At 37.8% G+C, this 22,943-nt stretch overlaps 1 protein-coding gene across 2 annotated transcripts in view; it reads left to right on the top strand.

Annotated features, from left to right (window-relative positions):
- The window catches only part of ndst2 (N-deacetylase/N-sulfotransferase (heparan glucosaminyl) 2), a 92,189-nt gene that overhangs the window by 15,001 nt on the left and 54,245 nt on the right, over nt 1-22,943 (top strand). The window contains exon 2 of one of the 2 annotated variants that reach the window (XM_012966246.3): nt 15,803-15,923. The gene's annotated coding sequence lies outside the window, so the exon portion shown is untranslated. 2 annotated transcript variants of the gene reach the window in all.

The raw sequence follows: 22,943 nt of genomic DNA, 5'->3' as shown, positions 1-22,943 counted from the left end.
TTTTAAAATACAATTTAATTATGTGGTGTTTTATATGGCAGTTTTTTGTGTGAGCAGGCTTTTTGTATATTGTCCTGTTAAAGGAACAGTAACACTAAAAAATAAAAATGTTTTAAAATAATTAAAATATAATGTACTGTTGCCCTGCACTGGTAAAAGTTGCGTGTTTGCTTTAGAAAGACTACTATAGTTAATAGAAATAGCTGCTGTGTAGCCATGGGGGCAGCTATTTAAATTGAAAAAAGGAGAAAAGGCACAGGTTACATAAGAATATACCAGATAAACTGTGTAGAATACAATGGGAATCTGCTACTTATCTGTTATCTGCTATGTAACCTGTGCCTTTTCTCCTTTTTTCAATTTAAATGGCTGCCCCCATGGCTGCACAGCAGGGTATTTATATAAACTGCAGTAGTGTTTATGAAGAAAACACACAACTTTTACCAGTGCAGAGCAATAGTATATAATATATTAATTATTTTTATACACTTTCATTTTTTGGTGTTACTGTTCCTTTAAAGGGCAGTTGCTTAGCAATACCAGTGCTTCAATGGTAATTGGTAATATTGAAATGTACTGTTTGTAATGCAGGAGCCGCCTATGGCATTATCATATGCTGACTTTATGCACAAATGAAAATAGTGTTATCGTGCATTTTGGTCCAACAAAATGCTGTAAGTTTAAAACCGAGATCATTAATCCTCAAATGTACATTAAAGTTAAGCAAGAGAGAATGGTTTGTTGAGTTTTGTCACCATTGATAACAAATCCAGTTTATAGAAAAAAAAGTTTACAAAAGTTTTACACTTGATATGGAATTATGTGACCTGGATATGGAGAATCTTTTGTGTTGATGTTTAGGAGGACTGTAGAGGCCTGAGGAGCATGATGTTTTAAAAACCTTCTTATTTCCCTAAACCCTATAGGCCTCACTAATAAAACCAGTCGTACAGAGAAACCAGGCTAAAGACATAATGTTCTCTTGCTGTGTTCTCGGCTTACTCTGTTGAAGTGTTTCAATGCAGATCTGCAACTGTGTTTTATGGGAAAATTGTTCCTTGAAGGGATATTTAGTTGCATTCTTGTGCCCCCCTTTTCTTTCCAAGGATTCCTGCAGTGATATATACACAGTGCTGTAGCGTTCCCTGTGGAACAAAGAAATTGCATGTGCTTGAGCTGTTCAGGGCAAAGCAGTCATTGTGTTGTGCACCTATGCTCATGCTGTCTCACACAGGCAGCTCTGCCATCTCTTTGATGAAATCACCAAGGAGGCACACAAGTATTTTTGTGTGTCTGAAATGCACAGCGTTAAACATTAATTGTCTTGGAAGCTACTTTGTGTACCCACTGGGTCCAGATTCCACAATGAGTGGTGAGGAGGCAAAGTGAAAAATGTTTAATAGTGAAATATTTTTCTTTCTCTACCAGTAATCTGCTTTACAAACAAAACAGATGCTTAGAGTACATAAATCACTGGCAAACTGAGCTTCAGCTATCACATCATAGGGAAATGTAAGTTACATATTATCTATATTGCTGTGCTTTATACCCTTATTAAAGTGACAGAATGGAGATTATAGAGCACATTTAGCTTGCCTTGTATGTTAACGTTCATGCATCAGCGCACCATGAAAATGGGGATTTACATGCTGAACCCATCTACCATAATGTCCCCAGTGTTGTTGTAGTCGCATTGGACATGTTAAAAGCTTATAAAAATTGAGGTATTATCATAAAATGAATCTCTTTGGTGCAAGTACTTAATCTCCCAGTAACATCGTTGATTTGATGATCTAGGACCCTTACTCCTCACTCATATGGACATATCAAAGGATTTTATTTTGAGTGAGTGATTATTAAAAGAAAGAAAAAATCTTAATGACTTTTTCATCCCGGTTTAAAATCTGTGACTTTTAGCTTCTTTACATGCGCAGATAACAGATCTGCAACACGTTTGGACAAAAAGATAGTGCAAGATAAAGTACTAAAGGGGTATTCTTGACCATAAATAAATACATTTTTTTTTATAGTTTACCTGATTTAATTTGCCTGCTTTTTATAAAAAAGTGTAAAGCACTTCACTACTTGTATGTGCTCTATGAATAAATCATAATTCAATTGATTCATGAACAAAGGCTTACATTTTTCCAGTGCATAATACACATTCTCTCTTTAGAATGCAAACTTTAATATGTCTAGCCCAGCATTGTTCTGTGTACAATTATTTTCTTGGGCTTAAGCATAACCATGGTCTACATGTCAGCAATGAGAAGAAAAAATCAGCCAGTAACTAGAAAATATTTATTTTCTTGTACTTCTTGTCGGGTTCAAGGGTAACTTACTTTGACTAGGGAACCACATTTGCATTAAAATTGTTGCACATATATATGGTTTGCCAACGGGTGGCCCTCAGCAATTATTTCATTTTAGGGATTCCTCTAAAAATGTAGTTGAATAGTCACAAAACTAATATTTTTTTTTGCAAATATTCTTAGAACTGCTTCTGCACATTTAAATTCTGCATGCCTCTGAAACGTCTTGCCTTAGCACAAGCCATTTAAGCCATGGTTGTGAACTACTATTCCCAACATAGTGCAGTAGTAGCTTTTAGTAAGTCCATTCAGTGGAGCTTATTAGAGGCTTCTTGTTCTGACTCCATCATGCTGTATCAACACATTGTGTTAATCGTAGTCCTGGGACAGACCAGCCTTTGTGCTTTTCCCTTGACTTCCTTGTGAAGTGACCGTAGAAGTGTGTATTAATCTGAAGGGACTTTTTCAGTTCTTGTGTCTGTTTGTATGTATAAGCTTTCAGATCATTAAATGGCACTAACCAGATTTCATCAGCATATTGCAGCTAGTTGGGTGACTTTGCAGTATGAAAGCCTAAAGTAAGCATGTGAAAAGCCTTTGCTTTCTATGGCAGCAGCCAATTCAGCGTGTTTTAGCTTGGTTGCTTTCTTGTGACATAGGCAATCAATGGAGATTAGCTTGTCAACGGATGGACCACACAAGCTGTGGTGTGCACTATAGCTGTAGATTCTGACTCTTTTAGTCTGACAGCTGCATTGGAAGTAAAACAAGCTGTCTGTGATGATGGTAGTGTAACAGGATGGCATACTGGCTTTTATAGATAGTAGCAAAGCAATAGCCCCTTTATATACATGCTGCATAGAGACTACAAGTCCAGTAACTACAGCTATGGGATATTTTATCCTTTGATTTCTCTATTAGGAGAAACGATTATTATTACAGAAAAGAAGAAACTAAGCCATCATATACCCATGTTTGAGGTAAAATAGTCCTATTTTAAATGCATTTTAGTAGCTTTAAACAACACAGAAAACACAGTTGCAAATTTTTGTGGGATCACAGGCTCTGAACTGCCACATCTATTTACTATATTTTTCCCTTTATATGAACCACTACCCCCCCCTCCCGAACTCCATTGCGACAGCCATCTTGGATGGGTATGAAGCCTTTCAAAGTGACTGGTCTCCTCCTCTGAGCATGCGCTTCTCCAGGGCCAGATATGATGTGCGCATGTATCATGGAAGCTCAAGCCATTGCAGAAAGAAGTTGTTTGAAGGTTTGAACTGGAATTTGAAGACAAAAACAGAAGTTACATGTACCAAGTAAAACAATTTAAATGCTAGGAAATGCTGGAAGACAGGAAGGTATTGACATAATTTTAAAGGTGCTTTCTGATGACAGATGCTAAAATGGACGCTTTCTTTGTCTATTACAGAAAGTCCAGGTTCCAATTATTCCAGATAGCAGATCCCATGCCTGTACTGATAAATTCATCTATTTATAGGGTAAATGCCATAGGGTTAGAAGCTTAAGGTGGCCATACACGTTAAGATCCACTTGCTCGGCAAGGTCGCCAAGCAAGCAGATCTTCTCCCGATATCCCCACCTACGGGTGGGAGATATTGGGAAAATGTAGGCTAATTCGATAGTTTGACCCTGGGGCCAAATGATCAAATTATAACGGGAGCAATGGCCGAAGTCTGTTCGGGAACCGCATCATTGAGCCGATGTGGTCCCCGATCCGACTAAATCTTTTAACCTGCCCGATCGATATCTGGTCAATTTCAGGCCAGGTATCGGACGGGCAGGCCCCTCGTTCCTGCCCCTGTATGGGCCGATAAGCTGCCAAATGGAGCAATATCAGCAGCTACAATTGGCCCGTGTATGGCCACCTTTAGACTACAGTCATTTGGTACGCTTTTGCCAAGTGGCATTTACAATAACCAGCAAAATCCTAAGAATTAGATGAACCCCTGTAGACTTGAATAAAATTGTCAGGGCAGACCAAGGGAATTTTGTGTAAAACTTAAGATACTAATTAAAGGTATAGGATCCGTTATCCGGAAACCTGTTATCCAGAAAGCTCTGAATTACGGAAAGGTCATCTCCTATAGACTCCATTTTATACAAATGATTCTAATTTTTAGTAATTATTTCCTTTTTCTCTGTAATATTCAGTACCTTGTACTTCATCCAAACTAAGCTATAATTAATCCTTATTGGAGGCAAATCAATCCTATTGGGTTTATTTAATGTTTTAAATTATCTTTTAGTAATCTTAACGGAACAGTAACACCAAAAAATTTAATAATAATTTATATAATAAGCTGCTGTGTAGTCATGGGGGCAGCCATTCAAGCTGGAAAAAAGGAGAAAAGGCACAGGTTATATAGCAGATAACGGATAAGCTCTGTAGAATACAATAGTGTTTTATCTGTTATCTGCTAAGTGCCTGTGCCTTTTCTCCTTTGAATGGCTGCCTCCATGGCTACATAGCAGCTTATTTATATAAATTATAGTAGACTTTCTGAAGTAAACACACAACTTTTACCAGTGCAGGGCAGCAGCACATTATATTTTAGTTACTTTTATACACTTTCATTTTTTGGTGTTACTGTTCCTTTAAAGCATGGAGATCTAAACTACGGAAAGATCCCTTATCCGGAAGACCCCAGGTCCCGAGGATTCTGGATAACCGGTCCCATACCTGTACTACTTTTTCTTGCTGTAAACTTTCATATAGAGATAAACAAAGCACCAAGCAATCCTGTATTTATCATCCCACGTTTAAAAAATGTTTCGTTTTACGGAGCCCACTTGTGTTTTCCCCTTAAATATATATATTTTTTTGTCCCTTTGTCTTTATTGTACAGTTTTGGTGGATAGGGTGACTAGTCTAACCTGTGTATAGCTAATTGGTAGCCATGTAAGTTTCCTCATTTTTTTCCCTTATATTGCCTCTGATGCAAACAGATTACACAAAAGAAATTAACGGCAAGAACAGAGATTACTATTGTATATGTGATTAGTTATATTTGTATAGTCTCCTTTTGTAAGGAAGTCTAACAAACTTGCAGGAAAACAGTACATTCTAGCTTAAATTACAGCATTTTGGGCACTAGTAAATCTGTTTGCTGAGGAAGCTTGTGTAAGAATTTGCATAAGGTTTTAATGTTTTGGCAGAGTGTTCAAGCAATGGAAGAGTTCCAGCATTTGAGCGTGCCAATCACAGCTGCATCAGCTTCAAGGACAGTGCCACTGTAGCTAGAAAGTGCTTGAAAAGGGCATAATGTTCAAATTAGTGGCTCACTTGATATTACCTATTACCAAAATAAATTAGCCATTTATTTTCACTTGACCTTGTGTAACTTTGAGAGCAAAGATTTTTTTTAAATTTTTCATTTTTTTACATTTTCTAAAGGGCAAAGACTCCCAAGCAGAGATCAGCTGATTGCCGGCCGCATTTTGTAAGCAGCCAAGGCACTAGATTTTGACCTCTATTGGCCCCTGTTGGAATGGCTTACTTGTGCTTTTAGGTAGTTATTATAGGGGCAAATAAAGGGCAATAGTGGGAGTTTTTGGTTTTCTGTTTGGCTACTAAAAATGTTGCAGGCTTCTAATTTCTTTCAGTATGCCGTTACCCAAAAGCAATTCAATTGTCTTTCTTGTGATTAGGAAATGTAGAGTTAAAATAGCAATCCCCAAGGCATCATAAGCATGGATTATGTATGCTTTCTCTTTTCATTAATATTAATGTGTATGACTAAAGTATGGGAGACCAATTAGAGATTAACTTGGAATAATTTAGCATCAGTGGGTGCATTTGCCACAGTGCCGTAACCACAATAACCCTTGGCAACCAATCAGCAATTAGCTTTGTTTTGTCTGCTGCAGTATGAAAAACCACTGCAAATCTTTGATTGCTATGGGTATCTGAACTAGTGCAAATTTGCCCATTGTTAGTAGATAAGTCTTTGCTTGAGAGATTGCCAGTGCTTAGAATAATGTGCAAAAGTCCCTGTTCTGTATGCTTCACTGCATATTTACCGTCATTTGTAACTAGCTTTTCAGCTCCTTGCCAGTCCTTTAGATGCCTTTATGGCAAAGAGTATCATTTGAATTGGTGGTTTGATCACTGCTACTAATTCCGAACAGGTTGCAGGTTTTTGACTACTGTGCTTCCCATTGTGGACAATGGGATGATGTGGCCATCGGGAACTGAGGGTATGCCATAAACCTTCTTAGTTTGCAAATGTTCCCAAAAGTCACACTGAAACCAGATGGGGAATGATACTGTAACAATAGTTATATATTATAGCATATTATAGCATTTGTACAAAATTTTACCTGCCTATGTGTAGGGCATATCAATATACTTTCAACATTTTGTAACTAAAAACCATCACTATTCTATTGTGCTGAGATATGCTTTAAATGTTTCATTTTAGCTTCCTAAAATAAGAGTTCTGATAAAAAAGAAAAGGAAATTCACTACACCAATCATAAAACAGTTCTATCTACTGTAATTATTTTCATTCCCACCTTCAAATACCATTTGCTTTTGTATTGAAAGGAATGCTGTATCAGTACCCCACAAAGCCATTGTAAGCTGTGCTGGTTGCCAACTTTTTGCTCTTGGCTCCCTGGTTTATTCCAGATCTTGGCTGGCTATTTGTTTTGCATGTAATGCAGGGGTATATTTTGGTATACATACAAGAATGTATTTTTTTCTGAGTTTCCTTGTAAATGATTTGCAAAGAATGTAGGTATAGGATGCATTATCTAAAAAACAGTTAAAGCTCTGAATTACAGGAAGGCCATCTCCCATGTAGACCCCATTTTGATCAAATGATTCACATTTTAAAAATGATTACCTTTATCTCTGTAATAATAAAACCATATCTCATACTTGATCCCAGCTAAGATATACTTAACCCTTTTTGGAGGCAAAACAATCATGTTGGGTTTATTTAATATTAAAAGGATTTTTTAGTTGACTTAAAAAGATACTGTCATGATTTTTATGGTATACTTTTTATTTCTAAATTACACTGTTTACATAGCAAATAATGTACTCTAGCAATTAAAATTGTATTCTTGAACCAGCAAATGTAATGTTTTTAGTTGTAATATTGGTGTGTTGCGCCATCTCAGTGCATTGTGAGTCTGAGCTTTCAGAAAGGGCCTGTGCTACACATTAGAACTGCTTTCAGGTAACCTATTGTTTCTCCTACTCCAATGTAACTGGGGGAGTCCCAAGCCGGACATGGATTTCTCACTATTGGGTGCTATTCTGATATCTGCTGGGAGCTGCTATCTTGATACCTTCCCGTTGTTCTGCTGATTGGCTGCTGGGGGGAAAGTAATGGGGGTGATATCACTCCAACTTGCAGCTCAGCAGTAAAGTGTGACTGAAGTTTATCAGCACAGGTCACGTGGCTGTGGCGCCCTGGAAAATGAAGAATATGGCTAGACCCATGTGAAATTTCAAAATTAAATATAAATAAATCTGTGTTTTTGAAAAATGGATTTCAATGTAGGATTTTCTGGAGAAGCTCTATTAACTGATGGGTTTTGAATTTTTTTTCCCATGACCGTATTCCATTAAAGTATGGTGATCCAAATTACAGAAAGACCCTTTATCTGAAAAACCACAGGTCCCGACCCAAGGGTTCTGGATTACAGGCCTACATGTACCTACCTGTAAATGTTCTAGGACTTTTTTTGGGTGGGGGTTACTAAACATGTGAACATTTTTTTAAATCATTTATAGTAATAGAACAAATGCCCAATAGTTGATTACAATAAGAGTACGTACTTAGGGGTGCTAAAGAGGCATTTCAAAGCCAACTTGGTATGGGTATAGGATCTAGGAATCATTCGAAAATAAGATGCAATGGTTAAATGTTTTGTACCACCTTGGTTAAAGTATTGTTTTCAATTGCTGATAAGCAGTCTCTCTTTTGCTATTACAGGTATGTTAGTACATGTTACTGTGATTGTGGTCTGTCTCTGTAAAATGCAGCTTGGGTCTGACTGAATTAAATCATGAGCTTGCCTAATGATGCACTATGAGCTTCACACCATTGTGCCACTGTTTAATATTAGCTTTAGTCTGAGTGCACAGGTTTCATGCAATATTCTTAGGTGCAGTTTTGCTCCAGGTCAGACAAGACTCTCAATCAATGAACACTCAGAGATGTGGCAAGCTACAGTCTTTCAAAGGAGCTGAATTTATGATTGTGGAGCCTGTTAGTATTCAGCAGGAGAACTTCATTCACTGCTGTGTCGGGGAGTAATCAGAGACACATCCTTCCTCTCCTTCCCCCCTTCTCCATGTTTATTAATATTTGTTTATGTTGCTGAATGAGGATCATGTATTTTGCTATAGATGCAGGGCAGTAAGTTTAAGGTCTATAATGTGTATAGTTTGTGTATAGACTTTGCTTTGTATGTTTGCTATTATTGTTGTACTTCTTTGGCTCTTTTCTGCAGGCTGGGGCAACAACCTCTGCATAGCTAGCTTGACTTTCTGTCTCGTACAACAGAATGAAACCTAATAAAAAAAAAAAAGTAAATTCCACCCAGCCACAGCACCTTTCCTCGACCTGCTAAAAACTTATATGTTAGCGTGAGAGCAGGCATCTGAAAAATCGTAAAAACCCACGTTTTAGAATTTGCCTGTATTTGTGTAAGTTTTAATTTTTAAACTTGAATCTGATAGCTGGGGACAGTGACACTGGCAGCTAGAAAGCAGATTTAGCTGGGGGAAGTGCATTAAAGTCTCAGCAAAAAAAAGGGTGAAAGGGGACTGCTGCATATTTTACAAGTTGAAAGCCCTCTGCACTCCATAACAGCTCCTCCTTTTCAATACACTGCTATGTACTTTGCTGGAAATCTGCAGGGAATCTGTCATTTCTGAAATGGCAGAAATGTGTCTGCACAATAGGGGAATGTACAGTGCAGCTGCATTGCAAACTCTGGGCAGGCAAAGAATTCTCTTACTGCATTTAAAATAATACAACCACCCTCTCCTTATTCATTTGTTAGTCTCTTATTCAAATCACTGCCTTGTGATCCTACCAGTGTTAGCCATTGAAGCATTTTAATTACTGTGTACTTGAAAGTTTTAAATAACATTAGACATATTTTCATAAGTCTTTCATTAGACAATATTTTTTTCTTTTTTAAAATTACATCCCTTTAATTAAAAACATGTAAAAATACCTTCCCACAAACCAAATCATTTTTACATTGTCTGCATGATGTAGAATATAAATGTTAAAGGTACATTTCCTTGTAAGGGCTCTGGCACACGGGGAGATTAGTCGCCCGCGACAAATCTCCCTTGTCATGGGCGACTAATCTCCCCAAACTACCATCCCACCGGCGAAAATGTAAGTCGCCGGTGCGCGGGTGACTAATCTCCCTGTGTGCCAGAGCCCTAAAGGGCATGTCAACATAAAAAATATTTTTTTGCTGAATTAAAGAAGACAATTCTAAGCAACTTTCCAACATGAATGAATTACACATTTTTAAGTGCTTTAAAAGTTATTTGTAAATGTACATGTAGGGGACCTGTTATCCAGAATGCTCAGGACCTGGGCCTACAGATAAGGGCAAGCACCCACCGAGCGATCTATTGCGGGCGAGTACCTGCTCCAAAAAGGGTTTCCACTGGCAATAATAGAAGTCGCCGGTTGAAACCCCTTCGTATCTCTTCGGTTTTGCAAAGTTTCCTCCTGCAGACAGGTACTTGCCCGTAATAGCAGCGATCTATAGCAGGCCTGTAAGTTACTCTGTGGGTGCTTGTCCTAAGGGATCTGTAATTTGGACCACCATACTAGGCAACAAAAAAAAAAGCTTTTAAACATTAAATAAACACATTTGGATAGTTTTGCTTCCAATAAGGATTAATTATATCTTAGTTGGGATCAAGTACAAGGTACTGTTTTATTATTGCAGAGAAGAAGTAAAATGTGTTTTAACATTTTGAATTATTTGATTATAATGGAGTCTATATGAGATGGCCTTCCTGTAATTTGGAGCTTTCTGTATAACAGGTTTCCGAATAACAGATCCTATACCTGTAATTGCTATTGGAAACAGCCTATGCTTAACTCCTGGTTATGACTTTTTAAACAATGCTGCAAAAGTCAGTCTCTTCCAGCAAGTCAGTCTGCTGGCTTGTGTTACATTGTTTCAGATACACCAGGGCAGAGAATAGCTATATAATAGCAATTATATATGCAAATAACGTAAAAACTATTACAAATTTGAATGTATATTGTCGCTTGGAATTATGTTTTCTTTTATTTGGCATAATTTTATTTTTGGGTTGCCATGCCCTTTAAAGGAAAACCTCCAGAATAAACATCAGTAAATATTGCACTTGTACATCATTTACCTTGAGCCACCATATTGTGATGGGCTGTCAGAGATCACTTTACCAGCACTTTAGAGATCACCTGACATGAGATAATCCAGCAGGACTTTATCCATTCATTGGCTGATATGACCTAATGTGTATGTGTTCACCATGAATCATATGAGCCCAGGAGGCAGCCCTTAATTTTTAAAACAATTTTCTATTTAGGATTACCCAATAGCACATCTAAAAAAAAAAAAAGTATATTTTTGTGAAAATGGTTTATTTAGATGAAGAAGAGTTTTACATATGAGCTGTTTTACACAATATAAGTTTAATACATTGTTTTTCCTATAAGGGCAAGCAACTTTCAGCACTTTGAGCTTCAGAAGTCATTTAAGGCTTTGTGAGATAGTTTGCTTGTTCATTGTATAATTGGTGTATAAGTGGTTTCTCAAACATTGCTGAGCCAGATTGCTAAAGGTCCAGATCATTGTGCGTGTGGAAATACAAATGCCTGTGTGCATTTGTTGTTAATGGCAAAGCCTGTTCCTATGCTCTAAGCCAGGAAAAACAGCAGAAAAGAAGCATGTGAAACATCCCTCCATTTCATGTGATAAGACAATATGGGCATGCAGCAATCAATGGCATTGCCCTTACAAATAATTCCTTTTTTTCTGTAATATTGAAAAAAACAGTGCCTTGTACTTGATCCCAGCTAAGACATAATGAATCCTTATTAGAGGCAAAACAATCCTATTGGGTTTAATTTGTAAATAATTTTTCAATAGATTTAAGGCCCCTTAACCATTTAAGGAGAAGAAAAGGTAAAAACTAAGTAAGCTTGATCAGAAAGGTCTATGTAAATACAGCCATAAGCACTCACAGAAACGCTGTCAAAAGAAGCATGAGTTGTTGTCTCTTTGTTTCTCTGTGCCAGAGACACGTAGTTCTCTCCTCTCCCCCCCCCTCTCCAGCTCCCCCTCCCTCAAGAATTCTAAGAACCCCCCCCCCTTAGGAATGTGTCATCTGAGCCAATCAGCAGGAAGCTTCCACCTAGTCCTACAAACTGATCATGTACACCGGTCTAAGGAGTATATTTATCATGCTATGTAAAAAGGGGAGTAAAGCATTACTGGTGATGTTACCCAGAGCAACCAATCAGCAATTAGATTTCAACAGTTAGAATATCAAATCAAAGCATCTGATTGGCTGCTATATACAACATCACCGGTGATGTTTTAGTCCACTTTTTACACAGCATGATAAATATACCACTTTTAAAGTCTTGGTGCAGGAGCAAGGCATTATGGGAACTTTCTTTACAGAGATAAGCGTTTATTTTTCCTATGAGGCTTCTGATCATCTGAATGGGAGAAATACGGGGAGACTTAAGGGCACTATTGAGAGAACTGAAGGTATGCCTGCAGCTTGAGATTAACTCTTTATTAGCCTTTCCTTCTCCTTTAAAACCCCAGGTCCCAAGCATAACAGGTCCAATATATATACTATTTCATTAATATTTTATGCAATAGAATTCTGCAGGAATATCCTCGCAAGAAGTTCCAACTGTGTGCATTCTCAGTATCGCTCTGTGTGAATTAACAGAAAGAAGGAAACCAAGGATTAATTAGTTAGGTCCTGGTACTGCTCTGTCTGACTCCCTGTTGGTGCCAGTTACTAGAAAACAAAATATCCTTGCAATTTCTAGATGCTTCAGAAAGTGTATTGTGAATGAGGGAAAGGGTGCTGCTGTATCTTTTCTCTTGGTGTAGCAGTCATTCTTTATTGACGGTGTGACCTAGATACCATTGAGATAGTGTTGCTTGTTTTAGTTTTATAAAAGCGTTTTTGAGCCTTTTTGCAGTCAAGCATCGTATATTTTGCATTAATTGTCCTAAGAGAAATTTACCTAGTTCACGTATGTGCTCTGCTACAAATTAACACTTCAGATGTCTGTAGAGGCTACTGTCAGCATCAGAAAGTATTTTTTATTATTATTTTTATGCTGCATCTGGTCTGTACATAGAATGCACCATGCTGTGTTTGGCTCAAGTTGGGAACGGTAAGGATGCTTCTTGCTTTTAATCATTCCTGCGTCGTAACATTTGGCTGCCTTCCCCGAGGATCGCTGCCTTCACAGCAGTATAATATTTATTGCAGGCAATTTTATTATTTCTTTTTAAACCAAGCTATAGCATGCCAGGGTTCATCTTGCCAATGCTCTTATTCTTTATTTTGTGTCATATTCTTTTCTTAACACAAATAGTTTTTTTGACTGCAAACTTTTACAGACATAATCAGAATGTAACAATATTCTATAGATATAAACCAGAATATTAGCATTAGTTTAGCATTAGTTGTTCAGGAAACCCATTATCCAGAAAGTTCCAAATTATGGAAAGACCATCTCCCATAGACTCCATTTTAATCAAATAATTTACATTTTAAAAAATGGTTTCCTTTTTCTCTGTAATAATAAAACAGTACTTTGTACTTGATCCCAGCTAAGATATAATTAATCCTTATTCGAGCCAAAACAATACTATTGGGTTTAATTACGGTTTAAATAATTTTTTTTTAGCAAACTTAAGGTAAAAGATCCAAATTATGAAAAGACCCTTTATCTGAAAAACCACAGGTCCCGAGCATTCTGGATAATAGGTCCCATACCTGTATTGGATTGCCAAAAATTAGGATTTATTCCTGTATTTCAGTACGGTGAAAAGGGAAAATGCAGTCATGTGTGATCATTTAAACTTTTTTAAATTTATAAATATTTTTTTATTATAATTTATTAAGGTCTGGCATCCTTTATTAAATCATATAACCAATAAAATAAGGTACACATATAATGTAGCAGTAATGTAAGTTTTTATTGCCTACATGCAATGTTTTTCATCAGATGGCTGCCAAAAGTCTATAAAATGCAGTTTCTCTTTTGTTTTTCTATTTTCAGTTACAAATTGCTGTTGTGGTGGTTTTAGTCAGTGCAGGATGTCACATACCTCTAGGCATGTAGCAGTGTATATGTGGACCCAACTCTGGTATTCTTTTATTTAGGCAGCATATTCAATGTAGGCTGTCTTCTTGTGATATGAGGACAGTTTTGGTTTATCTGTTCAGCCTCTCTCTAAAATGGGATGCAATTGCCATCTAATTCCTATCAACACTAAGGGGCCCATTTATTAAACCACAATTCTTTTATTTTTTTTTTTATGAAAAATTCGTATTTATTCAAAATTCTAGAACTTTTTGTAATGTCCATGATAATATCATTAGAATTCCACTTTTTTTGTGGTTTTCGTTAACTTCCACGAAAAAGTTGTATTTTTCGCAAAGACTGTAACCATTTTGGAATTCATTTAAGCTTTGGTATCCTGAATATGTTTTGGCCAGGTTGGATCTGTAGAGTGCCATTGAGTCCTGTGGAAGGCTTCCAAAATCATACGTTTAAGGGTTCAAAGCCAGAAAGGCTTTCGCGCCGTTAACGACCATTCAGATCCGGAAATTTCTTGACTCGCGGAGCGCAACCGTGATATTTTCATATGACCCATAAAATCATTTTTGTGACATTTTCGATTCAATTTCATCAGAAATTATCTTGGTTACTCTGAATTTTTTACTATCGTGATTTTAACCGCAAAACAATTGTGGTTTAATGAATGGGCCCCTAAGTCTAGCAACCAGGACTGGCCTGTAAGGATAGGTAGGGTTGTTTTTGGTGGTGTGATATCACTAGAGCAGGGATCCCCAACCTTTTTTACCTGTGAGCCACATTCAAATTCAAAAGACTTGTTAAGCAACACAAGCATTAAACATGTTCCTGGGGTGCCAAATAAGGACTGTTATTGGCTATTTGGTAGCACCTGAGACTCTGTTTGGCAGTACACCTGTTTTTTATGCCTCCAAAACTTGCCTCCAAGCCAAGAATTGAAAAAATGGGCACCTGCTTTAAGGCCACTGGGAGCAACATCCAAAGGGTTGGAGAGCAACATGTTGCTCACGAGCCACTGGTTGGAGACTACTGCACTAGAGAATAGAAAGCATTTAACAGAAATGTCCAGTAATGAGTTCACCTTCTTTTAGAATTATTTTTCTGGAAAAATCTGTCTGATTATACTTTTTTCAAGAATGTATTCCCCCCCAATTTTGACACAGTCCCTTGAAAATCATAAAATCTTGGTGCTACTGTGTTTAAAAACACCCTGGTCACAGAAAATAATCGAGGTAAACAGAGTGAAAAATTGCAAATTTTTTTTTTTTTTTTTTTTTTTTTTTTTAATATTAATGGCTGACCCACTTGTGTGGTCTTTTTATTACAGTCCGGATGCTTATTTATACCCATCCAGTCCTCCTTATTTTTCATAATAAAAGCTTACTGCCTTTGATCTTGACTTTTTGTAATATTAGGGCTGATAGCACAGGGAAATGCTTTTCACATTCATAAAACAAACAGAATCATTGAAGATTGCCTACTTCACCCTTCCAGATGTGCAGCTTGTTTCTTAAGTGAACTCGTTTTGGTTTTGGCTTAATTATAGACTGACGACCACAAGATCAGGTGAATGCAGACAACACAACTATGGTTTCCGGCCCTAGTTCTAAACATATTAATTTCTCACTTGCTTTAGCTTCAGCATAGACACGCCAGCCTTTCTAACCAGCTGCCGCAACACGATGTGAAGTCTTTTACTTAAGAAAGCAAAATGTAAAAGCACCAAAAAACCCAGACTACTAAATGCTCAAGGCGTTCTTTTTAAAGTCTGCATGTTGAGGCAGGTCTTCTTGTGGTTGGGACAACTGCCGCAGCACTCACAGCTATTCCGACTACAGTTCTGCTCGATAATATATGAAAGCCTACGGCTAAAACTCTTCCCTGCACTTCTACTATTTTCAGAAAGCTAAAATGTAGGCAGGCAGCGGGTATGTTTTCTAATGCCCTGTATTTGTTTAACCTCTTCAATTGCAGAGTAGTAGGAGCTAAGCATTTCTGTAAGGCAGATTAAGCAAAAACAGCTGTTTTAACTGGACCCTGCTGCACACAGTCATGCACTTCCAATAAATTACACATCTCCAATGGAGCTTGCATTCTTAAAATTATTCTTTATTCCATCCGTAGACTGCATTCCAAGTGGAATCTCATGCCCCCCTCCCCTGCACAGGCCATTAAGAGGGATCTTAAACAGACCACTCATTGGTGCCCTGAGAGTTCAGAGTGTGTAACACAAAAAACACAAAAGGTTAGTGCATTTGCTTTGCCTGATGTATACTTAGTACAGTCTTAAAGGAAAACTTATGTACAAGAGCTTTGTACCATTTGTTTACTGTTAATGGAATACAGTTGCGGTATGATGGCATAACATTGTGAGTTCAAGGAACATCCCTTTCTCCCATGTATTTATATGTTTACACATGGTAGAAGATGCCATGTTGCAGCTGTCATTTCTTATTAGAAAAATTGTATGCTGTACCCTCAAGACCAGTCACAAATTTTCAGAATGCATTCTTCCTAACGCCCAGTGTTGTACTTGAACTGCAAAAAAAACACCCCCTAAAGCAACAGATGTTTATAGTCAGCTTAAGTGGAGTTAAACTTGATGATGTGCATATAGTTGAGAGAGCCTTGCATTCACATCTGCTTTGTCTCCATTTATAGTGAGATATAGGTAAGAACTGATGGCTTTGGGTGTTGACATTTATGCCATATGGAATGATTTGATCTGGCTGGTATGAATAGAACTCTTATTTTATCCTGAACTGTAGCAAAGTCTCACAAATACTGTATGTATACTCTGTTAAAGAACAGTATGTATACTCTGTTAAAGAACATTTACAATGAATCCTTCGCAATTGTTGTTTGGTTCAACCATTTACATTCCTAGAATATAGACATCATTTTAATCAAAATCCATTAGAGCCAAATGTCATCTAATGACTTACTATAAATTAAAATCTTGCTAGATAAGAGATGTGCATGAGGCCTTGCTAACTTAAGCTGTTCGTTTCATTTTACCCATACTCCCTGTTTCTTTATCATGAGGCGGGCCTTGCCTAACTTCTAGTATGTTATAGAATGCCTATTTCTAAACAACATTTCAGTAATCTTCATTTGTCTTTATCTTTTAACTCTTTCTGGCTTTTAAATGGATCTGATCCCAGCAACCAAAAACTAGTGTTTTGAGGCTACAATGTATTTTCATGTTCTGTTGCTTATCTTTCTATTAAGGCCCTCTTCTTCTCATATTCCAGTCTGTCAAATAACTGCCTTGTTACAGGAAACTGTAAATAATCTAATTTTGTATTAAGTATACATGAATGCCCTGCTTTTACAGGTATAGGATCCATTATGCAGAATGCTCGGGACCAAGGATATTGCGGATAAGGGGTCTTTCCGTAATTTGGATTTCCAAACCTTAAGTCTACTAATAAATCAATAAAACATTAATTAAACCCAATAGGATTGTTTTGCATCCAATAAGGATTATTTATATCTTAGTTGGGATCAATTACAAGGTACTGTTTTATTACTACAGAGAAAAAGGAAATCAGTTTTAAAATTCTAAATCAATTGATTAGTGGAGACTATGGGAGACGGGCTTTCCGTAATTCGGAGCTTTCTGGATAACGGGTTTCCGGATAACGGATCCCATACCTGTACTTTGTTGTTCTGTATTTCCTTGGGAATCTTACAGGGGACCCCTGTCAAGAGCACCACATGTTGAATTTGGTAATTAATAGGGAGTATATTACCAACCATATGCTTTGTTGCTATAGTAATCTGGACCATAGCAACTATAGATACATATGCATGTAAACCTCCCTTCATGGTATAAAAATTAATATGTATTTCCGTACGATGGCATTTATACCTAGGAATATTAAATTACCTTGGCGTTCCATAGTCTGTTTGACACTGTAGCTGGGAAGCTGGGAATGTTAAAGTTATCTCTCTCCCAGAATGCTCTATGAGACAGAGAAAATGTGCAAAAATAAGAGGGACTGTGTTTACCAAGGCTGGAAATACCAGTACAGGTGTTGGGATTGATGAGTCATCCCCTGTGGGAGGAAAAAAAGGATTGTACCATGATTGAGGTCTGTGTCTGGGAAAGAAGATGTTAGCGGGTGCGGCTGAGAGAAAAGGAGGAAGCTGTTTATTAGTGCTTTTCACATATACTATCTCAGATGTACTAAAATATTTATTTTTTTTTAGATTCTTTTAAAAATTGCAGAATAAAGACAATTTGTTCTGATTCAGGCAATTATTTTCAGTAATACGAATGGTATTCTTTTGCATCAGTATTACTCATACAAAGATAGCAAATTATAAAAAAACAGCACCTTAGTGTTTAAAAATCGGATATTACATTTAGTGATTTCCACTGTAGATTTTTTAACTGGCGGTGCAATCCCCATATACATTGCAAACTTCAAGAAGCTTTGTAAATCTTGTTGCAGTTTGATGTAGCTTCATTTATTTTTGGTATTTTCATCATTTGTTTCCAACAGATTTGCTGCACTTTTATTTTAATTATTCAGATTTGAAAAGCGCCAACTTATTCCACAGAACTGTACAATGGAGGAGTGTATACATCAAACATACAAATTACAAAAAAGTACTGATTGCTTATAAGAACTTAGAATTTGTTCTAGGTAATTAAGACGAGTACAATTTTTCCTCACAAAATTACCTAGGCACATTATTTAATTTGTTATGTTTGTACTTGAGCAATGAATATCAGACTATCAGTTGTTTTATATTAGTCATTGGATGGATACATGAATGAATGTACATAGTGCTCATTATGGGCAATTATTGTTTGTTTCGGTATCCTTATTGATATTTTCGGTGTTTCGTACACACCAGCAGCTGGCATAATCTTTGGCTGTGAAGCCTTGTTGCCCAGATCCAAGCTGACAGTTTCTCTGGCTGCAACCTGATACGTCTTTTTGGCTGAATTCAACCCCCCCCCTTTTTTTTTTTTTTTAACAAACTCTGCCATGTAACAAAACAAGGCTTGTTTGGAAGCATTGGAGTAGCACTGAATGAAGCCATTGTTGTGAAAACAGTGCCCTGATTCAATGAACTTCAGCTCTCAAGCTACTTCTCCTGTATTGTCCCCAGTACCCCGCATCATATCTGCCACTGCAGGTGCAGGGAAAATCCCTTTCTGCCTTCCTGACAACTTTGCTTCTGATGAGGTTCCTTTTATAATGCTGGTGTCTACCTTATTATTTTTTTCCTATTAACACAGAACAGTCATAATTCCCATTGTTATAAGATCACATTAAAGGAATGTTTTTTCCCCCTTTTTTTTCCTTCTTTTTCTTCTAACCCTATTCGTGTCATAGATCGTAGAATCTGCAGTGCTTATAAAGTCCTTACTAGCCGGCATTGTAGGCCCTGTGTTTTTGGGTTCTGTTTTCCTGTTTGGAAAAAACAATAGCAATGCACGGTGCCTTTCATTTTATGTAACAGGTTTCTCTCAATCAACCAAAGTGTAGTGCAGCGGTTCTCAACCTGTAGGTCGGGACCCTTTCACAGGGGTCGCCTAAGGGCACATAAGGATATTAGTTGCCCGCTACAAATCTCCCTGAAATGCCATCCCACTGGTGAGAATGTAAATTGCCGGTGCCTCTCAAGGCACCTTCGCATTTCGGGGAGATTAGTCGCCCTCGACACAGGAGATTTGTGTGCCACAGCCCTAAGACTATCAGAAAACACATATTTCCGATGGAATAATTTTATGGTCGGGGGTCACCACAACATGAGTAACTGTATTAAAGGGTCGCGGCATTAGGAAGGTTGAGAACCACTGGTGTGGTGTGTGTAGCTGCCAGTATGTCTTGGTAGTGGCAAGTAATGCTTAGAAAAAGTATGCGGGTGCTTGACGTCAGCCCTCAGCCGTTAAGGTCGCACACATCCAAAATCACACAAACATGTTTTTTAAAAAGGATTATTAAAATCATAGTATCTGCTTTAGCATTTTCTTCCTGGACCATTCATTTTACTATTTTAACATATTTTTTTGAAAACTCATGGGTACAATCAGACACATAAAAGGTGTATTTATAATCTGTGTTTGAGTGTGTTTAAATATAATTATATATAATATCAATATTCTACATGAGCTCAGTTTTGTAATTTCTGTCAAGTGACTAAATGAAACTTGTTTACTATAATAAATAATGTACCCTCTGTTGTAAAATATGATATTAGTCACCTTGGATGTATAAGTCGCCGGTGGGATGGCAGGTGATGGCAACTCGGGGAGATTAGTCGCCCGCGAACAGTGAGTTTTGTCGCGGGCGACTAATCTCCCCGTGTGCCAGAGCCCTAAAAGTTTTTTGTCTTGTATTGCAGACCATTTTTCTGCTTTTCAGTGATTGGCTTTCATGTGGTTACGCTTGTACTTATAGTTATGCTTTTGATTTCTCACTATGGCTTGCTGAAAGCTGTCTGAAATCACATTTTGGTTCAGGCTTCTTGTGCTCGGGCAACCACATGAAGCAGTTTTGAAATTGTTTTAAAATAGATTGTAAATATACTGATATTTACATCCCTTATATTTACAGTACAATGTACCTTTTTTATTACAGAACTATAATAATCATTTTTTAAACCTCTGGATTGCTTATTTAAAATGGAGTATATGGGAGATGGCCTTCCTGTAATTCTGAGCTTTATGGATAATGGGTGTTTTAAACAAAAAAAAAAATTCATGTATATAAAGACTTTATAAAACAAGCTTAAGGGTGAAGACACACAGGGCAATTAGTCGGTGTGTGAGGCAAAAAAATGTGTTTAGATTAGTTAAAGAGAGACTATCTAAACTTTCTTTATAACGTGTTCCTGGATAATGTGTCCCATATCTAGTATACCAGTATTAGTTGATAAACTTTAGTCCCCCATCCCCTAAGATTCTATGTGCCCAGTTTGGTTGGTGTGTGCTCTTCGGACATCTGACAATTCAAGGCTTGTCGTCCGATCGGGAAGCCCAACTTCCCATAAGTTGTTCTCAGAGCTAATGCAGATGGCAGTGGATGTGGAATGTCTACGGCATGCTATTGCCATCATGTATGGAAAACATTTTCACAGTGTTGTTTCAGTATTAGTGATCCAGTTTCTGACTTTTTGATACCCAGAATCTTGGAATTTCTCCAGGATGGTTTTTCTAAGGGCCTGGAGTACGCCCCCTTTCGCCGCCCGCCCAACTCTCCAAATGCCTCCTTCCTGCGCATATGCAAGCCCACTTAACTCTCATATGGAGTAGTGGGGAGAGGATGCACTAACGTTTCTGCGCTTCTGGTGCCCATTGTTCCTTATGTGAGCAAAGTTTCATTGTGGCTTGGGCGGCATGCCTTTCCACAAATCCAGGCCTGGTCAGCACACTGTTTTTTTTTTTTTCAGCAGCAGCTAGCAGAGTTACCCGACATCCAGACCTTCCCTCAGAGTGTAAAGCATAAAGTTACCCCATTTAGTGAACCTCTCCCCACCATGGAATCTGTATCTGGTTCTAAAGGAAATTCAGGGAGCTCCCTTTGAACCTCTACAGTCTACACAATGCTTCTTTTTCTTATTTAATGTGGCCTTTCTGGTGGCAGTCTGCTCCTCTAGGAGGTTAACAGATATTGGCACCTTGTCCTGCTGACCACCATATCTAGTATTCCAAAAGGTTATGATGGACTTCCATATCATTCAGGAGGCTACACTACCTGGGCCAAGTTAAGGCATTAAATGTACACATTCAGAGTCCTTTTGAAAGTCAGATTCCCTTTTCATACTCTTTGGTGGTGCACGTAAGGGATCATGCACATCTAAGGGCTAAGACACACGGGATGATTAGCCACCACAACTTCTAATTAACTCAGTTGCAGTGACTAATTGCAATTTTGTTGCGCTGATTAGTCGCAGCGACTTTTTAAAAAGTTGTGGCAACTAATCGCGCCATGTGTCTTCGCCGTGAATACTCCATCGCCAGGTAGATACATTCTACGATCGTGAATTCCTACAAGGCACAGGGAAGGATTCCCCCTCTGATTCTCTCTACTAGAGCTGTTGGGACATCTTGGGCACTGAAAATTGGACATCATTCAGGAAGTAGAGCAACTGTTCAAGACGGCGACTTGGGTTTTGGAGAAAAGGATTTAACGGGGAGTAACAAAATCCCCTTTTCATCAGATATGTAAATTATGGTATTCATGGTCACGCTGTTACATTACTTTAGAGATACTATCCTCTCAAAACATTTCCAAAACACAAAACAAAATAATATGCTATATTAGATTAATGGTGGAAAAATTGATTAACACTCCTGTTGTCCTTTGGGACCGAGATTCTAAATATATATTGGGTCCATGGCTCAAGCAGTGTGTGTGATTACAAGCAGCATCTTTGTTTCATTTGTTGTGACCCTGCTATTGTTTCTCAAGTGGCAAGAGTGAAGTACAGGTATAAGATCTTTTACCCACAATGCTTGAAGGATAAGGGATCTTGTAGATCTACAGTACTTTGTCTGTTTAAAACCCTTTAAAGGGGACCTGTCACCCTAAAAAATAAGTCCAAATGTATTTCATTATCATGTTAGTTGAGTACAATTAACTTCACTTACACTATATAAATAATGTAAATCTTGTTTCCTACAGTCTTGGGATTACTCAATCACATCAAGCAGGCTGGTGCCATTTTGTGGACACTTATTAAAGCAAGCTTTGCATCATGCCAAAATCTTGTTTATGTGCCACAGCCTGGCACCTGATACCCATGCCCATGAACAGGTTACATAAATGCAGTGACATCTAGGAAGTGCTGAATGGAAAGGGAAAGTAATTGCCTGTGAGACATAGAGGTGGGGCAGGGAATATATGGTTAAGTAGAAACAATAGCACCCCTTTGCCCTGAAACGTTGCATTTCCGTAATAAAGATATCTAAAGGGCTAGTCCCGTATGCAGCACCTGAGTGCCAGTGCTATTGTTTCTACTTGGAATGTTTGGGAGGGTGCCGATCCCTCCAGCAGTGTGCACCAAGCGGTGAAGTTTTTGGAGAGCGGAGGGTGTGCGAATACAAGGTCATTTTGTTCGTTTACAGGGAATATATAGTTGGCAGTTCAGATTTTTAAAAACATTTATAACAGTTATGGATGTTTTAATAGAAAAGGAATTTGGGTTTCATGTTTAATTTACAAAGGACTTTTTATACAGCTTTTTATGTTAAACTGGATAACTGGTATTCGGAAAAGGGATACCATACCTGTACTAACAT

The sequence above is a fragment of the Xenopus tropicalis genome, chromosome 7 (assembly GCF_000004195.4).
Source record: "Xenopus tropicalis strain Nigerian chromosome 7, UCB_Xtro_10.0, whole genome shotgun sequence".
NCBI lineage: Eukaryota > Metazoa > Chordata > Amphibia > Anura > Pipidae > Xenopus > Xenopus tropicalis.
The sequence above is the reverse complement of the archived record's forward strand: the minus strand, read 5'-3'. Positions and strand labels throughout refer to the sequence as shown.